The sequence below is a fragment of the Vombatus ursinus genome, unplaced genomic scaffold (assembly GCF_900497805.2).
Source record: "Vombatus ursinus unplaced genomic scaffold, bare-nosed wombat genome assembly UNPS02015358.1, whole genome shotgun sequence".
Classification (NCBI taxonomy): Eukaryota; Metazoa; Chordata; class Mammalia; order Diprotodontia; family Vombatidae; genus Vombatus; species Vombatus ursinus.
Window position 1 is genome coordinate 1,508,087 of NW_020955136.1, and position 23,904 is coordinate 1,531,990.

The following is a 23,904-nucleotide window of genomic DNA, read 5'->3' on the forward strand; positions in this document are numbered from 1 at the left end:
TTCTCCTGAATGCACTGCAATATTAATTACAGAACTTTGATTACTGCTCCAGAGAGCAGGGCGAACATCAGTCCAGTTGTTTATGTGTTTTATTTCCTCTAGTAAATGGGAGTCTCCTCCAGAGTAGAGATCAAGTCTTAATCATCTTTGCCTCTTCTAGCACAAGGTCCTGCACATAATTAATATGCAGTGAATATGTTTCTGAAAGAACAAGGCTTGAAAAGGCAAAGATGTTAAAAATTAGAATGATATCTACTGATAAGATTGCTTCACGAGAACCAGAGCTAAATTTACACAAACTTCAAAAGAAAAAAGTATTGAAAGCATGGAATCTTATGAAAATCCTCAGTGTGTGCTTCACACCATACATAGTTTCACGAGTGGCAGAAACTATATATGTTGTAGAATCCATTCCCTGACCTACAAGTGAGTTTCACTCCAATGTCTGCCTGGCCTAAATGACTTATGAAGCTGTTTGCAGCCCCATACTTGCCTACCTACATTGGCCTAGTACTTGTCCAAACTTGACATACACGGCACAGCACAATATTATACTACTGCCAATTTTACTCTAGAAAGCTCCAGAGTTAAAAGAGAAAAACATTGCAATCAGAGTTAATTTAGTTTGGCAGTTTTAGTGCCGAGGCTTAAGGCTTTATAAATTCTTAAACAAGAAACTGAAGCCCTGCTACTGGATGAAGATAGGGGCTTGAGGAGAGAAAGGCAGATTTGGGAAATTAACATTTAGTTAAGAAAATGGTATGTGAAAACAGGATTCAGATTTCTAGGATATGGCATACAATACAGTAATAAGGAGCTCTTGGCAGGCAATGGAGTACATGTGATGAGAGTCTGTAAAAATGTATTTGCCAAGAGGCTGGCAAATCTGATGAAGACAACTTTAAACTGAGAATTGGAGGAAGAGGAGGAAACTGCACACATATAGCCAGCAAACCACAAACCAGAGAATTACAAGCACAGCATAGGAAGAATAAAGAAACAGAAACACAAATACATTGGAATGAAGGACAATCTGGAAGAAGAGAAGCAAAAAGCAACATTAAAAGAAAACACGATCTCCTTATAACCAAAATATATTGAGCTTGAAGATAGGATGTATAGAAACAACTTAAGGACTACAGGTATCCCAAAAGAACACAAGTGAAAAAACCTCAATATCACAATGCAAGAAATTTTTTTAAAAATCCCAGAACTTCTCAACATTGAAAACAAAGTGCCAATCAAAAAAAAAAAAAAATCACAGATTGCCTCCAGGGGAAAAAAAACCCTCTATGCTGCAAACTGCAAGACAACATAAGGGTCAAACTGAACAATTCCACTTACAAACAAGAAATTTTGCAAGTTACTATGGGAAAAAAACCCTTCAAATATAAAGGAAATGAAATTTAAATAACACACAACTATTCTGAACCCACCAGAAACCATAGGAAACAAAGGAACAATGTGTTCCAAAGAGCAATGGAGCTCAAAACTCAACCCAAGGAGACCGATCCTGCAAACCCAATTCTAATTATTAATGAAATAAAGATAGTTTTTCAATAAAATGAGGCATTTGAAACATTCCAAGAAAGAAAATCAAACCTGAAGCAATTATTTGCTTTTCAAACATCTCAAGCAACAAATATACAAGAAAGGCATACAAATACATTAGCTAAGGACAATAATAACAAAATAACAACAATAACAAACATTAACAGATTTATTTTTAAATGCCCTCAAGAAGATATGAGTGAAAGCAGAAATCAAATAGAAGTGAAAGTGGAGAAGCAGGCCTGAAATGTCATGGATTAAACTTCACAACAGTCCATCTACAAACGAATCAGTATTTTTTTGTGGGACTAAATTACAGAAAGGGAGATTTCATAAAAGTGGGGAGGAAAGGGAGAAAGACAGAGGAGAATATATGATGTTCCTTAAATAAATGAAAGGTTAATAATGAAGGGAAAATAACTCCCATGGCCTTTCAGAAACAAGAGATTCTATAGGAGAAAGGGCAAGGAGCCAAAGGGAGAGACTGACAAGGGTGGAAAAAAAGGAGAAATCATGTTTCATTGGTGGAAAGAGGTACCAGTAATGAATGCTTCAATGGAAAAAGAGAGAGGTTCTATAAATGGAGATAGAGACCTTACAGTAAGTATAATCTGCAGGGATTTGGCACTTAGACCACTCATACTGACTGAAGAGAAGGTGAATGAGAGCTTGTGGGGGAAATGAACACCCAGAAGAGCTGGGGGATATGGACCCAGGGAGGTGATTTCAAGGCAAATGGGGAAAAAATTACCACGTGAAGAACAAAGGTTAATAATGAACTGCACTCTCAGGGACATAGGAAAATTCCTACTACGGGGCAACATCTCCATCATCTGCAGGAACTGCAGATTTCTAAAAGCAAGGCATAACAGAGGAGACCAAGGGGCAAAATCTATAAGGCAATTACAAAGAAAATGTTTAGAAGAATCAAAAATAGATACCTTAAAAGCTTCAAACCCACGAAGAATACAGAGACTAAAGAATGAGTAAATAAGTATAAGGATCACGAATCAAAGAATAAAATTCTAGAAGAGACAGAAAGGGAAAATAAATACTAAAGAGAATAAGGAAAAGAAATTCTTTTTAGAAAAAGATCCAAAAAACGAAAATTTTAAGAACTAACATACAAAATAAGTTTAAGGGGATAAGAGGAAGGATTTTGCTTGACTACTTAACAGAGGGAGAAAAAGAGGAAAAGAATAAAAAATTGAATAAAAGCAAAAAAGAAAAAGGAATAATAAGTGAAGCAAAACTCTAAAACCAAGAAAATGAGTAACAAATGAGGGTCGGGAAGAATTTAAGGGTGCGAGTCAGTCAGTGGGAATACTATTGCCTTAAAATAGACTAAGCTGAAATAACTGAACAGACATGGTACTGTGTTAACAAAGGAAAATGGTAAGAATCCCAATTTAGAAAAAAAAAGCAATATTAGAGACAAACGAAAGAAAATATATACTTAACTTACATAACTTTAAATGTAAATGGATTAAGCAATCCAAAAAATATTTTAAAGGTGATTAGTCAAGAAAACAAAATCCTACAATCTGTTGCTTATATAGTATAAAAATGAAAGGTCGGAAGAAAATTTCCTACGCATTAGATAATAAAATTTACAAGTGTTTTTAGCTCTTACTTCTCCAGCAGTTTAAATACTTTCTCTTTTCTTTCTTTGTATTAGACTTATCCAAAACTGAGAGAAAGGACAATGAAATCTCCTGTCACTATCGTGTTATTATGTCTCCTTGTAGTTCAGTTAATTTTGTCTTTATGAATATAGATGCTGAGGCATTTTGAACACGTACGTCTAATATTGATAGTATCAGACAAAACATAAACAAGCATTCAAAACATAAAAAGGGATAAACAAGGAAACTACATTATCCTGAAAGGAACCACAGATAACAAACCAATGAAAGAACTTGCAGAAATTACATTGAATCCTCGTCTAAATTGTAATGCTATACACAAAGGAGACAATATTTATGAATGGCAGTCTATCTCGGGACCACCAGGGTCTGTCTCTGAAGGAGGGGTTTTATTTCTTTATATTCCCTTCTCACCATACTACCCATTTAAACCCCCTTACCTAACCAAGCTACATTTTGAACAACAATCTATCACTGTAACTGTAACAGTCAAAAAGTGATCTGTTTGAACATTCTCAAGCAGTGGCGTCAAACTCAAACAGAAGCTGGGGCCGCTAAATCATATGTAAGGATCCCTGCAGACTGCATACTGACTTAGAAAGCCACATATCATCACCAGGGCCTCACGTCTGATACCTCTGTTCTAAAGGATAATTGGACTCCAGCCCTAACCATTTCTAAAGTTTCTGCTTTCCATCTGCTCACTTCTCACAGATTGCAACCCTGCTGACCTTTTGGTGGGAAGTACTGCCACATAACCAATAGAGCAGAACACGAGAACGGCCATACAGTGGACCAAGAGATGTGTGACATAACCTACTGCTAAAGCTTCTGGACCACTACAAGCATATTCACCAAGCCCATCAACAGCCCTTCTCTCTCTTTTGTTCTTGTTTATGATTAAATTTTGAATCATTCTGTGACAGTATGTAGTCCTTTATTTTCATTATTTTTATTTTATTTTTCTTTTTTCAGTTCCACTAACTTGGAAGTTGTTTCCCTTCAAGTAGATAAGAATTTTTCAGTACTTTTTCCAGTGCAAAGAATGCTGGATATGTAATAGTATAGAGAGCTTTGTCACAAAGTTTTGTATTCATGTGTGTTTTTATTTCCTTTTATGTAGTTTTTGTGAAATAAATTCAAAATTGTATCTTGTTTCCACTTCAATGTAGTGTTTAGGGTTGATTTTTTTTGTATTGAAGTGTTTAATGGCAGGTATATGCTATCAGGAACAATTTTTGTACAAAAGCTCAGATTCAACAATCACTGTACATACTGAAATTCTGTTTATCACTAGCCTTCTATCCCCCACACAAAAAGTTATTGGCTTGGACAAAATAGTATGTTTTCTGACTTATTTAAAATGCTTGTAAATTTCTTAGGGGCTTGCCATTTTTGACCGGAGATCAGTTGATATATACTTGTATTATGAAAGCACTTAGTAAAACATTGTGCCTGATTTAAAAAAAAGTATGGCATCTTCTAAATGGGACTGCTAAAAATTTACATATTTCTTGGCACATGGAACTTTTACAAAAGTTGACTATATATTAGAGCACAGAGATAATACAAAAAAAAATAGAAAACGGCAGAAATAGTAAATATATCCTTTAAATATCCTCAGGGGGAAAATCTTATCCCTATAAACATACATAAAAAATAGAAAAAGAATTAATTAATTGAAGTCCTTTAAAATTAGAAAGCTAAAAAACAAATCCAAAATAAGTACAAAAGAGGAGATATTAAAAATTAGAGGAGAAACAGGTAAACTGACCCCTCCCCCCCCAAAAAAACCCTATAGAAATAATAAATAAAAGTGGAGACCGGATCTTTGAAAAGACTAATAAAATTTGTGTCTTTAGCAAACGTGATTAAAAATAAGAGGGCGGAAAATCAAATCAACAAAACAGTAAGTGGGCAAGGTGAAATCACAACAAAACTGGAGGAAATAGAAAGAATTATCGGAACCTACTATGTGCAGTTATATAGCTGTTAACAAAACTGAGAACACAAAAGAAATACTTTCAAAAATATAAAATATCCAAACTAACAGAAAAACAAGTAGAGGTCATAAGTAACCCAATCTCAGAAAAGGAAACAGAACTAGTTGTAAAGGAACTACCAAAGGGGGGAAAAAATCCCCTTATGGCAACAGATTCACAAAAGAATTCTTTCAAACTTAAATAAGTTCCAATACTACACAAATTATTCTAAAAACTAAGCAAGAAAGCAGCCTGCCAAATTGCTTTTGTGAGACAAAGATATGTAAAATATGTAATATGTAAAAAGGGAACGATAAAGCACAAAAGGAGAACTACAGACGACATCATTAACGAATATTGACCAAACAATTTTAAATAAAATCATTTCTAACAGACTACAGCAATTCATCAAAAAACTCACTCATCATAACCAAGCTGCATTTATACCAGGACAAGCATGGTTCAACATAAGGAAAACAATCAACATAATCAATCTTGTTAAAAAACCAAAATATCCAAAACCATATGATTATCTCAATAGATGGAGAAAAAGCACTTTGACAAAGTATAAAACTCATTTATGCTAAAAAAAAAAACCCTACAAGTATAGACATAGAAGGATCTTTTGTAAAATCATAAAAAGTATCTATCTAAATAAAACCAAAAGCAAGCATCATATATAATGGGCAAACATGAGATGCTTTCCCAATAAGTACAGTAAAAACACAAGGATGTCCACTCTTCCCACTGTTACCTGATATAGTTCGAGAAATGCTAGCAACAGCAATATGAGAAAGAAATTTAAGGTATAGCATATGGAAGTGATTATTGATAAATCAAAATAAATTAATAAAAAAAACAAAAAAAGAAATTTAAGGTATAAACATAGGTAAAGAGGAGATGAAACTATCCTTATAACAGTATGCTTGAAAAATCCTAGGAAATCAGCAAAGACTAATCTAGACAATAGCTTCAGCAAAGTTGCAGGCTACAAAAGAAACCCTCAGAAATAAATTGTATTTCTATACGAAAACAATAAAATCTAAGAGACAATGATAGAAAGGGAAATTTCATATTATATGATTACAAAATGAATAAACACATGGGGATCAACATTCCAAAGCACAGAAAACATCTGCATAGATTACCAAGTACTTCTTAGAAAGGACAACTTAAACAGGTAGAGGACTATTCAGTGCTCATGGATGGACTGTGCCAATATAACAAAATGACAATGCTACTAAAGTTAATTTATACTTTTAAAGCTATCAGAAACTGATAAAATAATAATGAAATTCATTTGGAAAAATAAAAGATCTGGAATATCAAGGGAAATCATGAAAAGAGGTATGGATGAAGGAGGATGTCAAACTATATAATATCATAAACCAGATGTCAAATAATATTATAAAGCAGCAGTCATTAAAACCACCTGGTATTGGTTAAAAATAGAGAGGTGAATCAATGGAACAGACTAGACAAGAGATAATCAGAAACAATGGAACTCAACAACCCAGGGTTCAAGAACTGGAAAATATAAATTACTTAGGAAAACACTATCTATTTGATAAACAGTCTGGAAGAAATTAGGCTTACACTGACACCTCATACCACATTCCACAACACACTCTAAAGGACTGTGTGACCTTAATATTAATGATACTATTAAAAAAACTGGAAGATAAACAGATCAAATATCTCTCACAGCTATGAGTAGGAGATGTATTCTTAAATAAACAAGGGATAGAAGTGATTACAAAAAATAAAGTACATGACTTTGATTACATGAAACTGAAAATTTTCTGTACAAACAAAATTAATGTACCTACGATAAGAAAGAAAACAGTCTAATGAGGAAAAAAAATCTTTGTATCTAATTTCTCTGAAAAGGATGTGGCATCCCAGCTATATAAATAGTTAGCAGATAAATAGGAAACCAAAACTATTCCCCCAAAAGATAAGCTGTCAAAGGATATGAATAAACAGTTCTCAAAAGAATTACAAATTATTAACAACCACATGAAAGAATGCTCCAAATCACTAACAATAAGAGAAATGCAAATACATACACACCAAATACATATGAAACAAAATATTTATAGCATCACTTTTTGTGATAGGAAAGAATTGGAAACAAAGTGGATGCCCATAGATTGGGAAATAGCTAAATTGTGGTACCTAAATGTGATAGAATATTACTCTGATGTAAAAAATGGTGAGTTTGATCAATAACAATAAAACATGGAAAGATCTATATGAACTGATGCAGTCACATAAACAGAACGAAGAAAACAATATACATAACAACTACAACAAAGGGAAAGAACTTACATGTACACACGAAAACAAAAATAAAAGTAAATGTTGCAAAATTAGAAAGAACAAGCCTGGCTCAAAAAAAAAAAATACTACGAAAAGAAACTCCCACTCTACCCCTTTGCAGAGGTGAGAGACTCACAAATGTTCCACGAGTCACATATTTTGAGACTTTTTCAATGTATTCACCAGTTATGTTGTTTTTTTCTTCTTTTTGTCTTTAAAAATACTTTTTGTTACATGGTATGACTCTCTAAGAAGGGGAGGGGAAGGATACGGAGGAAAATTATGGTGATGTAAAAAACAAAATACATCAATAATAACTTATCTTAAAGGGGAAATGGGAGGGGGAAGAGGCTACGCTAACATGAGCAAAGCCAAGAACTGGAAAAAAGGCAAAGAGTATTTGGGTGAGGGTCATCAGAAAAAGATAAAAGTGATATTTTTAGGGCAGCATAGTATATATAGACCATCTGTCCAGAAAGAGGAAACAGACCACAAACTCAGCAGAAAAAAAGAGACACTGATTTTGGGACATCAACTAGAATTCCCTGACTTTCCATCCAAAACAGGGCAAGTGAAAAAATTCTTGACTTGGCTTATTAATTGGTTTAGCCTTCAAAATTCAGAAGACGGAATAAAGGGAGCTGTTATTCTGGGCTCCATTGATCCAAATGAGGGGGCGCTTCTTGCCAAAGTAGAGACAGCCGCCTGAAAAAGCCTGGAGCTTAGAAAGCATGACAGGTACTCACATCAAAGATGCAGGCCTTAGCCCATGGTCACCTGGTAGCCACTGGGAACCCCAGGCCAGCTGGATTCACTAGGCTAGGCCTCAGCCATCAGCCACTGGCCAGCCATACAGCTATGTCCACATGCCGTTCAGCTTGGCCTGTCCTGTGGCTGGGCTGAGAGACTTCCCTCCTGTCAAGGGCTCAGTTGCTCTCCTCAGAGGTGAAGAATTTTTTGGGGGGGAGGGGTTCCTCACACTTGCCCCCACTCTCATCTCTTATTAGAGACCTGTTCTCACTAAGCTGCAAAATAAAAAGAAATGAGAAAGATTTCAAAATTATCCTAATGGAAAAATAACCTAGAGATTTTTAGGAAGGGAAGGAAGGGGAAGGAAGGGAGGGAGGGAGAGAGGGAGGAAGGAAGGAAGGGAGAGAAAAACTGGTATGAAAATGACAGGCCTAGGAGCATACCTGTGAGGTAAAGGGAAGCGACTCCTCCGACCTCATGGCAGCGACCTCGTGGACACCACACGCGCGCGCACCTGCCTGCTCTCGTGGAGCAAAGGGCACCTCCACCTGCCTCAGGTGTCAGCAATCAAGCCAGGCCAGCGCATGGCAGCTTCAGCCCTGGTGTCAGCCAGGTAGCAATCAGGGGGCAGGAGGAAGACCCGGAGCATGTGTGGACAGCCGCTGCTCCTGCTCTACTGCAAGACCCCCACTTTCAGAAACCCTGGGGACGGGGGAAAGAAGAAGCTTTATTATTTCTGACCTTGAACTAGCACTGAAAACCTTCTTTCTTTGAGTTCTGAGTTTGGGAAATTCTGGTGCTCCACATTCCCTCAGTGACACAGGATCAGAGATTGGGGGCTGGGGGAGGGGAGGACTTTGGGGTTCTTTCATACACAACACTCTATTTAACTCATATTTTTCCAGTGCCTTAAGGTTTATTAGTAATAATAACTTACATAGAGTGCTTTTAAGACCGGCAACGCGCTTTTCATATATTATGATACTAGCTTTAAGGTTTGCAAAGCATTTTACATAAGTAATCTCATTTGCCTCACACAAGAACCCTGGGAATGAGGCACTTCAGATATCAGCCCTATCTTCACAGATTAAGAAACTAGAGCTCAGGAAGGTTCAAGTCACTTGCCCGTGATCACACATCCAATAAAGAGGATTACAAGGTCAGCATTTGAAAGCTTGAAGGTACCTTAGAGGTCATTTTACAGATGAAGAAACTGAGGCCCAGAGAGTTAAAGGGACTTTCCCAGTGTCACACAGTTAGTAAAGCAGCAAAGCTAACTCTTGTAAGCACGTCTTCTGATGCCAGGCTCAGATTGCTTTCCTCTGAGCTCCTCTGCAAGTGGCTTCCTAGGAGTAAATGAAGGACACATAGACAGCTAAAGGCTAAAGGCCTTCAGTGAAAGATTAAAGGACCTGGGATTATTATTTAGGTTTTAAAAAAAAACAGCCTGAGAAAGAATTTAATAATCATCTCAAAATAGATAAAAAGTAACTAAATAAAGAATGAAGAGCAACTTATTCTTCATAGTTAATTGGGACAAAACAAGCTGGGGTAGTGGAGAGAAATAGCATTAAACTCCACCAAGGCCTTTTAAAGTCCAGCCAAGGACGTTTGGATAGAGTTTTGTTTTCATATATGTGAAGGAGGGGCTGAGGAAGATGACAATTTTATCTTCCTACAGGACTGTTAAGTTACTATGAGACAATGACAAGCAAAGATGGCTACAATGGGCCATCCAGTGTATTGTATTAAAGCCTATTTATGAGTAAATTGAGGTAGATATGGAAATGTATTTCATACCCTTATTTCTCCCTAGAAATGTGCATTTCCACATCAAATCGAACAAAAAAATTTCTACCCAGAGTTTTAGCATTAACTATGAAAGGTTAACGTGGAAATGTTTTACATGATTGCACATGTATAACCTATCAGATTGCTTGCCATCTTGGGGAGGAGGGAGGGGAGAGAGGGAGGGAGAAAAATTTGGAATTCAAAATCTTTCAAAAATTGAATGTTTAAAATTGTCTTTATATGTAATTGGAAAAAATAAAATATTAAATTAAAAAATACAAAATAAAATATTTAGAAGAAAACATTTTTTTTAAAACTATGGCACTTTTGCTCATACCCTATTGAATTTAGTTTGTAAACCGTTTTTAAATCCATCATTGGAAGTTTCGAAGTTATCATAAACTGTCAAGGTGAATATGAGCTGGTTTGTGACTATGGTGACTCAGCAAGCTGATTGATGGTACTGTAACTCATCAACCTGATCTATTACTAATATACTGCCTACTTTACAGAATCTGGATTACTGATAAAGGCACAAAACAAACCAGAGAAGGCCAGAAGAATGCTGTGAAGGGACTGGAATCACATTCTTGACTTGGGAGTTGAAACTGTGTTTAGGCAGCAGTTGGTGAGCTGATGTAAAATAAAGTCATTAGGTAAAGATTTTCTCTCTAAGAAATATGCTGGGGAATCCAGTGGGAACCGGTGTGCTCTAGAGAAAAGAAGGGGGGCAGCTAGGTGGCGCAGTGGATAGAGTACCAGCCCTGAAGCCAGGAGGGCCTGAGTTCAAATCTGGCCTCAAACCAAACACTTGACACTTACCTAGCTGTGTCACCCTGGGCAGGTCATTTAACCCCAAATGCCTAAAAAAAAAAAAAAAAAAGAAGGGCTGGGCTTCTCTGCTATAAGAGTCAGGTGGAGAATAAGAGAGTGGTAAATGAAAAGGAAGATGAATAGCAATTGAGGTTTTGACACCTCCTTTTCAGGCCTTGCCTCAGTTTCTGCAACTATGCCTAGTGAAACAGCCGTGTCAAAGTAGCTAAAATATCAATGTCGCCCAAGTGAACATTCACCATGACTTGAATCCACAGTCAAGTTCTGTCCTTGAAGCTTCTAGGGAAGGGAATTTGGGTACTCTGCAAGCTGTAACACAAGTCCAGGGGACCAATGGGTTAATCATCTACCTCAATACCATCAAGGGATCATTGATCTAGAACTGGGAGGGATCTTAGAGACCACTGAGTCCAAGCTCCTCAGTTTAGACAGGAGAAAACTGAGGCACAAAGATATTAAGTGACTTACCCAGGCTCATACAGCTAGTACAAATCTAAGACAGGATTAGAATTCAGGTCTTCCTGACTCCAAGCCCATTACTGCCACCTAGTTGCCATCTCATAAATCCCCATTTCCACTGAATCTCCCCAATCAACCCTAAATAAATCCTGTGACATTATAGTAGAGAAAAGGGTATGAATTAAAAGAACTCAAAGTAAATAAGGAAGAATCCACACCTCTCCTCCTTCTCTCTCCCACAACACACACAGAAGCACCCCCTACCGGAGGTCCCATGCCACCAATGGGAGGCAGAATACTTGTAGCCTGAATACTCCCTCTCTTAGGGTTAAACCCCAGCTGGAATATGTCACCAACTGCCTGCAAGCAGCTAGTGTCATCGGTTGGGCCGCTTTCTCCATTGAGCTGGCATGTGCTACTTCTGCCATCTGCTGTTTTTTTTACTGAATTGCAGTCACTCTTCTCCACCCGGACACGGAGAGCTCTTTTGTGTGTCTGGGTCACATTTCCAGAAGCTATGGCCTCAGGGCTGTTTCCATTATTCTGAGTCAGCCCAAAACTAGGATAGCAACCAAAAGACGTAGCAAAAGCTCTAAGATTAAGTCTCACATTTTGACAAACAATATTTCCGCGCCCCCACCCCCAGCTCAAGAAGAATTCCCCCAGGAATGCTTCATTTTGGGGCTGGGGTGAATAGGTCCCTTTCAATTCCCAACATGCCACTGGAAGCTAGAGACTGGGTCGAGCTAATTATCCTCAACTACTACTTAACACCATTGGAGTTGTGGGGTGGAGCTGTCAAGCTTTGTTCTGCTTTCTTGCAACATTCTTACATCCAGATTGCTACCCTCCTTATACCACTTTTCATATACCAGCCACTACTGGTATAATATTGCAACCTACTTATACCAGTGGTGGAAAAGGAGAGCTTGTAACTAGTAGTTTTGATGCCTGGACAAGCTTGGGGGTGGGGGGCAGCGGAGAGAGGCCAACCATGCCAGGAGCAAACATAAGAGACCTCAGGATATCATACTGTGGAGATGAGATAGAGACACTACAAAGCCACTGCTAGGAGCAAGGGAAAAGGGGAGGGAAAAAAGCAGGGCAGCACCTAGCCAGGGAAGCAACAGCTAGGTGAAAAATGCTGGTCCATTTGGCATTCCTTTATTTTACCTATTTATTTCTTCTTGCCAGCTAGGTGCTAAACTTAGTTATTTTTATTCCACTGAAGCGGTATTATGTGATAACATAGCACTCTAAAATTACGCACCCTGGGGTTAAGTCCCTATTTTTGTTTTGTCTCATCCCACTCTTTGTGACCCCCTTTTTTTGGGGGGGGGGAGTTCTTGACAAAGATAGTAAAGCAGTTTGCCATTTCCTTCTCCAGCTCATTTTCCAGATGAGAAAACTGAGGCAAACAGGGTGAAATGACTTGGCCAGGGTCACACTGCCAGTAAGTGTCTGAGGCTGGATTTAAACTCAAGTCTATCCTAACTCCAGGTCCAGCCCTTTATCCACTGTGCCACCTAGCTGCCCCCAATCCCCTATAGCCATACTCTAGTTATGCAACCGAATTAAAAAGCAATATTTAAATTTCTACATAGACTCAAGCTCCAAACAAATACAACTAGTTCTCTTTAACAAATGCCTGCGTTTCTCAGATACAATGACACAAAATCATGTTTCTAGGTCAGAGGTGTTCTGTGAAGCTTGCAGTCATTATGTTCCTGTGTCACTGTTATGACCACTGCCAGCTGGAGGTTATGGCTGAAGCCGCTTGATGCCTGACACCTTTTTCTTAAGTCAATGACATTTAGGCCACACGTAATTAATGACTATTCATCATTAGAATTATTAATACCACCACAAGAGCAAAATCTTCTGTTAATCAATAAACCAGTATTTAGTAATTATCTGTGTGTCAAGCCTCTTACTAAGCGCTACAAGTACAGAAATGAGTCCATGAAACATGAAGATCAGTAACAGGAATTGAACATATTTAGCCTAGAGAAGAGAAGAGTCAGGGGGACCTATGATAGTTATCAGATTTGAAGGGCTGATATATAAAGGAGGATTAGCTCTGTTCTGTTTGGCCCTAGGAGGATAAAACCAGAAACAATGGTTAGAAACTGTTCCATGTTAACAAAAACCACTAACAATTTGAGCTGTCAGGAAGTGAAATGGGCAAAGTGGGTGGATTCCCTCTCCTTGGAGGGCTTCAGGTGGAGACCGGAGACCAGAGAAGAACTCTTCAGGAATATTACAGTAAGGATTCCTTTCATGTATGGGTTGAACTAGATGGCTGCTAAGGTCCCTTCCAACTCAAGATCTGTGATTTGTTGAAATACTAGGTAATTCTGGGGGGAAAGGCACCAGGGGCTTGTGAGAAATGACTCATTTGGACCCCTACTCAATTCCAATCCACTCAATTTGATATTTTACATAAATCATACAGGGATAATTAGATGAGATAGGTTCTTATAGTAGGCCTCAAACTTTAATGTAATGTTTACTACTTGTTTACTAAGTTATGAGGCTAACTTGCACAACCACAAGAATGCTGACAAAGATATTTCCATCCTGTTTTGCTCAAATGTCCATGTCCGAACCCAGCATGGGTAGGATGCCTTGATTCTTTGGAAAGTCTCCCAACTTATGTTTGTACCTCTGGACCACTCTCTCTTGTCCAAGAGGAGCAGATGACCATCTCATGACCACTTAGTCAGTGGAGATGCCTTGTGCTTCACCCAACCTGTGACTCCCCCTGCTGATCCACCATCTTTGGCCTTCAAGGGCAAGATCTATCAACCAATGAGATTCTGTATTTTACCATGGCTGTTTTGCATACTTGGGTATCAAATCCTATAAAAACAAGGTTCTGGGGACCATGGGCCTCTCAGATAGTGAGGAAGATCTGAGGTCCATTTCATTAGAGGGGACCATGGACCCTTTAATAAAGTGCCATTGGCTCAGAGCTCTGCCTCAGTGGTTTTTCTTGCAGATGGGGCAATTATAATCCCCACAGGCTAGGAGAATCAGGAAAGGCTTCACGTATAAAAGTTGGTTCTTGAGCTGAATTATAAAGGGAACAAGGGATTCCAAGGGGCAGAATTGAGGAAGGAGTGCATTCAGGGCATTGAGGGACAACCTGTACAAGGACATGCAGGTGGGAAATGCAATAATCATCCAAACAATGTGGGACTGGATAAGAAATAGGTGGATAGATTGCCAGCCCTGGAGTCTGGAAGACCTGAGTTCAAATCCAGCCTCACACACTTAGTTGTATGACTCTGGGCAAGTCACTTGACCCTGTTTGCCTCAGTTTCCTCATCTGGAAAATGAGCTGGAGAAGTAAATGGCAAACCACTCCAGGATCTCTAACAAGAAAACCCCAAACTGGTCAGGAAGAGTCAGACAGGACTGAAATGGCTGAACAAAAACAAAAGAAATAGAGAGGTTGGTCAGTTTGGCAGACCAGGTACAGAAATCAAAGAAACAAATGAGCACAATAAGACTAGTGTTTGATAAACCTAAAGATCCCAGCTGTTGGTGTAAGAACTCATTATTTGACAAAAACTGCTGGGAAAACTGTAAAGTAGTCTGGCAGAAACTAGGCATAGAATGACACCTTACACCATATACCCAAACAAGCTGCAAATGAGTATATGATTTAGATATAAACAAACATAAAACAGCTATATGGGGCAGCTAGGTGGTGCTGCAGTGGCTAGAGTGCTGGGCCTGGAGTCAGGAAGACTGATCTTTCTGAGTTCAAATGTGGCCTCAGACACTTACTAGTTGTATGACTTCGGGCAAGTCACTTCACCCTGTTAGCCTCAGTTTCCTCATCTGTAAAATGAGCTGCAGAAGGAAATGGCAAACCACTCCAGGATCTCTGCTAAGAAAACCCCAAGTGGGGTCATGAAGAGTTGGACAAGACTGAAAAATGGCTGAAACATAAAGAGGCATCATAAACAAATTAGAGCAGCATGGAAAAAAATTACCTGTCAGATGTATGGATAGGGGAAAAATTCATGATGAAACAAGAAACAGAAAGATTCACAGGGGGCAAAATGGACAATTTTGATTACATAAAATAAAAAAACCCTCATACAAACAAAACCAATTAGAAAAACTAAAATTAGAAGAAGGAAAATGGGGGAGGGGTGTGGATTTTTGCTTCAAATTTCTTTGATAAAGAGTCAGCCTAAGAGTTAGGAAGACCTGAGTTCAAATCCCATATCTGACACAGACTAGCTTCGTGGCTCTGGACACTTAAGTCACTAAACCTCTTGGTGCCCATAGGTAACTTTCTAAAACTTACTTACAGATGATTTGCCAACTTACATCACTAAAGAGAATTTCCACACAAGGACATCCATACATAGATTAAATCACACATCTGAAACAGAAAAAAATATATATTTCGAGGTACACGATACATGCATAATGGATGAAGTGCTGGCTTGAAGTCTGGAAGACCTAATTCCAAATCCTGCCCCTGACAATTTCTAGCTGTGTGGCACTCACTAGGCAAGCTACTTTACCTACTTTGCCTCAGATAACTCTTGAGGACTCATCTACTAAGAAAGACACAAATAGTTTGGGATCTAAGCACGAGCATAAACATCTAAATAGGCAAAGGGTTAAGAGTATCTTGGCAGGGAGGTGATATGCAAGGTGACTGTGTTCTGCTAGTGACTTACCCAGGAAGAAAGAGCAGACAAAAAAAAAAATGTACCTGATTTCACTCCTGGAATTTGGACTCAATTCCTGGTTCCTCATTTGCATACTATGGGTGGGACAGTGCGTAGAGCTCTGGAGTTCAAAGAAATGAGTTCAAATCCAGCCTCAGACATTTCCTAACTGTGTGACACTGAGCAAGTCACTTAATCTCTGTTTGCCTCCATTTCCTCATCTGTAAAATGGAGATAATAACAATACCCATCTCTGAGTTGTTGTGATGATTAAATGATAATATTTGTAAAAAAGTGCCTGGCCCATGGTAGGTGTTTAATTATGCTTATTCCTTTTCCCTGTTGGTGGGACCAAGTGACTCCCAGAAAGAGAAATCTCTTTCAAACTCTGGCTCTTCTCCACCTTTCCAAGTAGGGAAAGTGCTGCTTCTACTAGCCCATTTCTCTGATCCAATTAACACCTGATTTAAATAGTTGGGAGTGGTGGTGGGGTTACTAAATCTGAAGAAGAAAAAACTTTTTTCAAGTAGCAGACTTGAGAACTCATAAGAACCTCCTTTCCAACTCAAGACCATCCACAGGGACACATCTCTCTTTGGAAAAAGAAGAGGTTAATTATAGGGATGAAATTAATCTCTACAGATGTCCAGCTTCAGCTAGCTCAGTTACTGGGTGAGGGGAAGGAGGAGAGCACTTTATGGGAGTTTTTCATGAAGAGAATGGACTTCTGAGCAGTCCTGAATCACTGATTCAGTAGCCAGCTATCCAAAACTCCAACTGGGTAAGTACACATCTTCAGGTCAGCTTTTTCTGATGGTACATGTGTGGAAGAGCAAATCTATAGTTATTACCAGCCACTGTGAAACAGTATGCTTTCACATTTCAAAGCCCTTCCCCTGAAGATCCACCAGAACCCCTGGTAAAATGTAAATACTCTTGAGAGCAATCTTTTTGGCTGGACTGAAAAAAACATGAGAGAAAGTGGTTTAAACTTTCCCATGAATGTGAACACCCACAAGTGTGGTCCTAATTAGAAAAATTGAAAAGTATTATGCTAAAAACACAAAAGAAAGAAAAAAATTAACCCTTCCTGGGGATATAGTGCAGTCCTGTTGCTCAAGTCCTAAGTGAAAAAATTTTGGAGTGAATATATTTCAGTCACAATTCTGAAAACCAGAAGTGTAGAGCAGCTCAGTGAAAGGTCATCTTTTGTGAGGCTGATAAGGAAAGGCCCTGACAGGATCAAGGTATCTCCCTATAGGGCAGTACAAAATGGAAAATAACCCCTTAAACAAAATTCTGAACTGGAAATACTTTCTTGGAGGAGGACAGGGCAGGGAATCAAAGTTAAATGACTTACTCAGGATCATACAGCTAGTAAGTATAGGAGGCCAGATTTGAACTCGGGTCCTTCTGACTCCAGGGCCAGCATGCTATCCACTACACCACCTAGCTGCCCCAAATTGGGAACATTCTCCAAAACTTTCTGAAGTTTTTCATTGGCAATTAAAATCAATGTTTTCCTCCTTTAAAAAATTCTTATTCAAATCATTTGTTTTTATAACACCATCATTTCCAGATATATGCCTCCCACCTTATATTTTACATCCCCTTCATTTCTTTTTTTTTTTTAGGAAATTGGGATAGTTGCCAACAGTAAGTGTCAAATGTTTGGTCTGAGGCTAGATTTAAACTCAGGTCCTCCTGACTTCAGGGCCGGTGCTCTATTCACCGTGCCACCTAGCTGCCCCCAATCCCCTTCATTTCTAGATGAAACTCCTCTACTAAAAGGTTCTCTTCTACTCTTCTACCCAGAGATCCATCTCTTTAACAGAGAATTAAGAGGAGTTCAGCAAAACTAACAAGCATATCCACTGAGGTTTAACATATGTACTATCTTAGTTACCCATTGTCTTTCACCTCTACAAAGAAAACAGGAAGGAAAAGCAGTAAGTTTCACAAAGCAGACCTTTGAAAATTCTTAAATCTGGAACAGACTATGCCCTCAGGACTTACTAGAGGGGTCAAGATTTTCCTAGATGCAAAGAGCATTGTAGCTGAAAGGGACATTGGAGATTATTCTATTACCATTCCCCTCATTTTGAAATGGAAAAGACTGATAGCAGAACCAAGACCAGAACCCAGGTCTCTTAACACCATTTTAGGAGATACAATTAACTGAGGGTTATGACTGGGTTTGGGTTACCTGAACATTCTCAATCTTCTCTCTGTGCTTATGTGCATATAAGTATATACGTGTATTATGCAAAGGACATGTACCTATCTATACATGGACAAATTCTGTATCGAATCTGTTTTCTCAACTGAAAAATGAGGATGACATACTTACTACCTGCCGGGGCTGGTGTGAAGAAAGTGATTTGCAACCTTTACTTGACCTTGCCATTCCCACAAACACGGGCTGTACTTCTTCTCCCTTTTACATAGAAATGCCCCAGAAGAGGCCGTGGAAACTTTACCACTTTACTGATTGCCTCCAATCTTCACCTTTCACTCACTTCTTAATCCCTTGCAAACTGGCTCCTGACCTAGCCACTCAACTAAAATGCCTCTTCCCAAGGTTATCAAAGATCTCTTAACTGTTAAATCAAAAGAGCTTTTCTCTCACTGACCTCATTCTACTTGACCTCTCTGTATCTTTTACACCATCAACCACTCTATTCTCCTTGATACTTTTCCGTCCTTTCACTTCCAGAAAACTGCTCTCAACTCTCCTCTTATCTGGCTCTTCACTTATACTCAGTCTCCTTTCTTAGATGATCATCATCCTTCCCCATCTTCTTTGCCTAAGTGTGGTCAACCCCCAAGGCTCTGACCTCAACTCTTTACTCTTCTCTCTAGAACTAGTGATCTCATCAGCTACCACGAGTCCAATTATCATCTTGATGCAAACAACTCCCAAATCCTTATATCTATAGTAGACCTAATTTCTCTTTTGAGTCCCCATTCTGCATTACTGTGACTGGACATCTGTACCTAAATGTCCTATGGGCATCTCGCACTCAACATGTCCAAAATAGAACTCATAATTATCTCGCCTAAAACCCAAACCTCCCCCATGCTTACTTAGTTCTACTGAGTGTTACCATCCTTCCAGTCAAGCATACTTGACTCTTCTCTCTTCCTTCCCTTACTCCCATTTTCAATTAGTAACTGTCTTATTTATCCAACTGGCAGGATATCTCTTGCTTTTGTCCCTTTCTTTCCACTCATACAGCTTCTATTCTAGTTCAAGTATTCACTACCTCTTCCTCGACTGTTGGAACAGCCTCCTAACTGGTCTACCTGTCTTCCAATTTCCCCCCTTCCCGTTCCCCACACAGCTACCAAGTTGATATTTTCTTAAAACATGATCTGACCCTTTCACCTACTTACTCAAAAAGTGTCCGTGGTCCCCTATTGCCTCTAGAATAAAATATAAAACTGTCAGCCTGGCATTTAAGTAACTCCACAATCTGACTCCCATCTAACTTTTTGGTCCTATTTCATATTATTCTCCTTCCCACATTGTACATTCAGTTAAACTGGCCTACTAGCAGTACTACTAAGCAGCTAGGTGGTGAAGTAAATAGAGCATCAGGACTAGAGTTGGGAAGACTCCTCTTCCTGAGTTCAAATGCAGCCTCAGACACTTATTAGTAGTGTGACCCTGGGCAAGTCCCTTCACCCTGTTTGCCTCAGTTTCCTCATCTGTAAAATGAACTGGAGAAGGAAATGGCAAACTACTCCTGTATCTCTGCCAAGAAAACCTCAAATAAGTATCACAAAGCGTTGGACAGGACTGAAAAACGACTGAACAACTAGTGATTCACCCTATACAAGGGGCCCACCATCACAATAACCACTGAGCAACTGCTATTGACAGGTAGGTAAGCCCCAGGAACAAGAGCACCTTCCACCCCCTAGAACACCAGCCTGCTTCCAGTTCAGCCCTAATAACTAACATTCAGTGAAGCAACCCTTGTGCAAATGCAACCTGGCGACTGTCTCTGTAGGTACTACAGCCTTGCCTTCTCAGCAGCCACAGCTACTAGAAAGCTGGAGCAGGAAATTCTTCCCACCAAAGTCTTTGGCACTATGGAATGGTTCAACATCTAAAATGCTATGGTTTTGTCAATGGCAACAACATTAAAGAAAATGCACTACCATTTGCTTTAATGATAAGCCCTAAGGACCACTGACCTTTTCCATGTAGCTCGCAACAAAACTTCCTTAAGAGCAGAGACTGTCTAACTTTTCTCTTTGTATCCCCAGAACTTAGCACAGTACTTTACACATAGTTAATGCTTACTAAATGCTGTTCCATTCATTCATTCATTCATTCATTCACACATTCTATCTCCTGCATTTTTACCTTTAGACAGGTGACCTCCTGTATATGGAATGTACTCTTTGTGTTTGCCTCCTGAAACCTTTAGAATTCTTTAAGAACCAGATCAGATGTTATACCCACACATGAAACCATTCAGAAATTCCCTCGGTAGTTAACATGTTCTTCATCTCGAAATTACCTTGTATGAGTTTTATATTTATTTATCTGTGTACATATGTTGTCCCCTCCAGTAGACTGTAAGTTTCTTGAGGGCAGGAACTGTTTTGTTTTTTTTTATCCCCAGGGCTGAGCACAGGACAAGTGCTTAATAAACATTTGCTGAATTGAATTATAAGCTACAAAATGATACATAAATCTGAGTTCTGTTAAACACAGAGACACATTTTATTTAAAAAAAAACTTTTTAGGCCTAGACATGAGATTTCATCACGTATATCTGAAAATTCCTGGTGTGAAAACTCATTCCATAGATCTGAATTGGCAACATGTTTGTAACTTGTAGTTTTAGAAAATTGCCTAGGGTACTAAGAAGCAAAGTGATTTCATGGTCACAAATCTAGTATGTATAAGAGACAGGTCTTCTTGAATCCAAGACTGGCCTTCTATCCACTGTACTACCTGCCTCTGAGACCTCTTTTACTCAGGCTAACACTGTAGTAAATTGGTGCTCTCTAAGCACATGTTTCCTAGGCAGTAAGAGCAGAAACCCAAAAATCTTATGGACAATCCAAGAAAACAGATCTGGACTTAAAAATTGACAAGATAATTTTGCAAAATAGAGACTATATACCCCTGGATAATCAAGAATTGACTTTACCTAGAACGGTCTAGTAAGATGCTGCTGCAGCTAGCCAGAAATAATCTCTGCACAGCACAAGAGACTAACTGAAACAATTGACTTTTTACTCAAGTGTGCACCATAAAAACGGCACCCTGCTGCTGTCCCAGCAAATCATCAGCTGCTCAATATGATTTATGAAAAACTTTGATCGTTTCCGTATTACTTCTATCACATTTCAGATCTCAGCAAGGCCAGTCCTAGTGTACTCAAATCATGTAGACAGATCCATCCATCATCAGTGGTCGGGTGTCACCTGGACAAATTTCAATGACAAGTTTTCAAAATTTGCCATTTCCTTTCTTGCCCCAAATCCTATGTCTTGATGCCTGACATTCCCAACATCCCTCGAGGAGGAAGATCTCAAAGGTCCCTTCCCATTCCATATCACACCATTCCATAATCATAGTTGGAAAGATCTGCTATTTGCCCCCATCTGAGAGGTGAACTTCTTTAGAGCGGCTACATACTCTATGCCTTCCGGAAGTGCAGAGATATCAGAAGGCAAAAAAGCTGGGGAAGGTATTTTTCACTAACAAATTAAATTTCCCTGGAATTTTTTTTTTAGAGTTCACATTTCCCCAACCATTACTCTCCATTCAATTTCCTAGAAGGATAATGATCCAGATTCTCTAACCCACCAATAGAAGACTGAGAACCACATTCTCTGACCTACCCATAGAAGGCTCAGATACACTAAGTCCCCAGAGGGCGATTCTCTTCAGGGTTATGTCCAGGTGGGAGATTTTGGAAATATGAATCTTGTGTATACCTGTATATGTACAAACCATTTCACTCATTGAACTATAAATTCCTTAAGGGCAGGAACTGTTTTCCTCTTGTCTTCATATCCCTACCACTTAATATAGTACCTGGCACATAGTAGATGCTTAATAAATATTTGTTGATTGATTTCCTTAACCTGAGTCTTGGTTCTTCATCCGTAAAATGGAGGGGTTAGATTAGGTGATTTCCAAGGTCCCTTCCAGCTTTAAATCTATGATTTTTATGAAACCTCATTTTCTTCATCATAAGAAGCTCAATCTGTGATAAAGTAGCAGGTCCAGGGATCCTTTATCCCTACTTTTGCAATCATGAAACAACAGACGTAGAGTTGCACAGGGATAGGAGCTTGAAGGCCTCTACCATTAGTCGGCAGCACTACTTCAACATATTGCTCTCTCCCCCAAAGTTTTGATGCACAAGCAACATCAACATCTGTTTCCCTGCTTGCTGCTGGAATTGCAGCCTCCCACAGTCAAATTGCCTCAGCTTCCACCAAGAAAAAGGCTATTTATTTTATACAGCCATATGGGCTCTTACTACCATGTTTTCTCATTTGTGGTCTTGTTTGGGGGCTTTTTTCTTTTAAGAATAAAATTTGATGACTTCCTAAGTAATCACTTTGGTCAATAGCATATTTTTGTTTTGTTTTGTTGTTTGTTTTTGTTTTGGGGTTTTTTTTTTTTAATAATCTAACAAAGTCAGATAAGTAGTTTACAACATCTCTATGGTGGTAAATATTGCCATGGGGTTGGGGTGAGGAGAGGCCTTTTATCCATCCTTTCACTCTTCTCCACTCTCTCCCCCCACTTGGGTCGGGATCCTCTAAAGAGACGCTTTTCTCTAACCCAATTTAATAAACTTGAAAGGACCTATATGGAGCTGCCTAAAGACTTTCACGTGAAGGTACTTCTCTGGATGAGGCAGGCTGTGTAGATGTCACAATCTGCTATCCAAATGGATTCCCCCACCCCCCCCACCCCTGACTGTCTACAGAGGTAATGCGGCTCCTATCACGTGAGGACCTGTTCTTTCTTTTTGTCAAACACATACAAAAAAAGTTTCCTGCTGCTTTTGTGGTGACTTCAAAAAGAGATGAAAAAAAGAACAGAAATAGATTTACTGAGGGACAGGGAGGATAGGAAAGAAGGGGAGATTCATAACAGACAACTTTTCTATAGCACATGAGGTTTGTACATTACTAAGAGTAGCTCTCCAGGAGAATGCAAGCTCTTTGAGCCAAAGACTATATATTTTTTGTCTTTGTATTTCCTTAGCACCTAGAACAATGCTTGGTATGCAGTAAGCAGCTAGGTAGTTCAGTGGATAGAACTCCAGGCCTGGAATCAGGAAGACCTCAGTTCAAATCTGGCCTCAGACACTTACTAGACATGTGACCCTGGGCAAGTCACTTAACCCTATTTGCCTCAGTTTCCTCATCTGTCAAAGGAGCCAGAGAGAGGCATCTAGGTGACGCAGTAGATAGAACACTGGCCCTGTAGTTAGGAAGACCTAATTTAAATCTGGCCTCAGACACTTACTAGACATGTGACCCTGGGCAAGTAACTTAACCCTGTTTGCCTCAGTTTCCTCATCTGTAAAATGAGCCAGAGAGGGGCATCTAGGTGACACAGTAGATAGAGCAATGGTCTGGAATCAAGAGGTCCTAAATTCAAATTTGGCTTCAGACACTCACTAGCTGTGTGACCCTGTACAGTCACTTAACACTGACGGCCTCCAAAAAAGGAAAAATGAGATGGAGAAGGAAATGGCAAACTGCTATAGTATCTTTGCTAAGAAAACCCCAGATGAGATCATGAAGAGTCACAAGTGACTGAACAACAACAACAAACAGCAGGTACTTAATAAGCGTTCAAATTGGACTGACTCTCGTTTC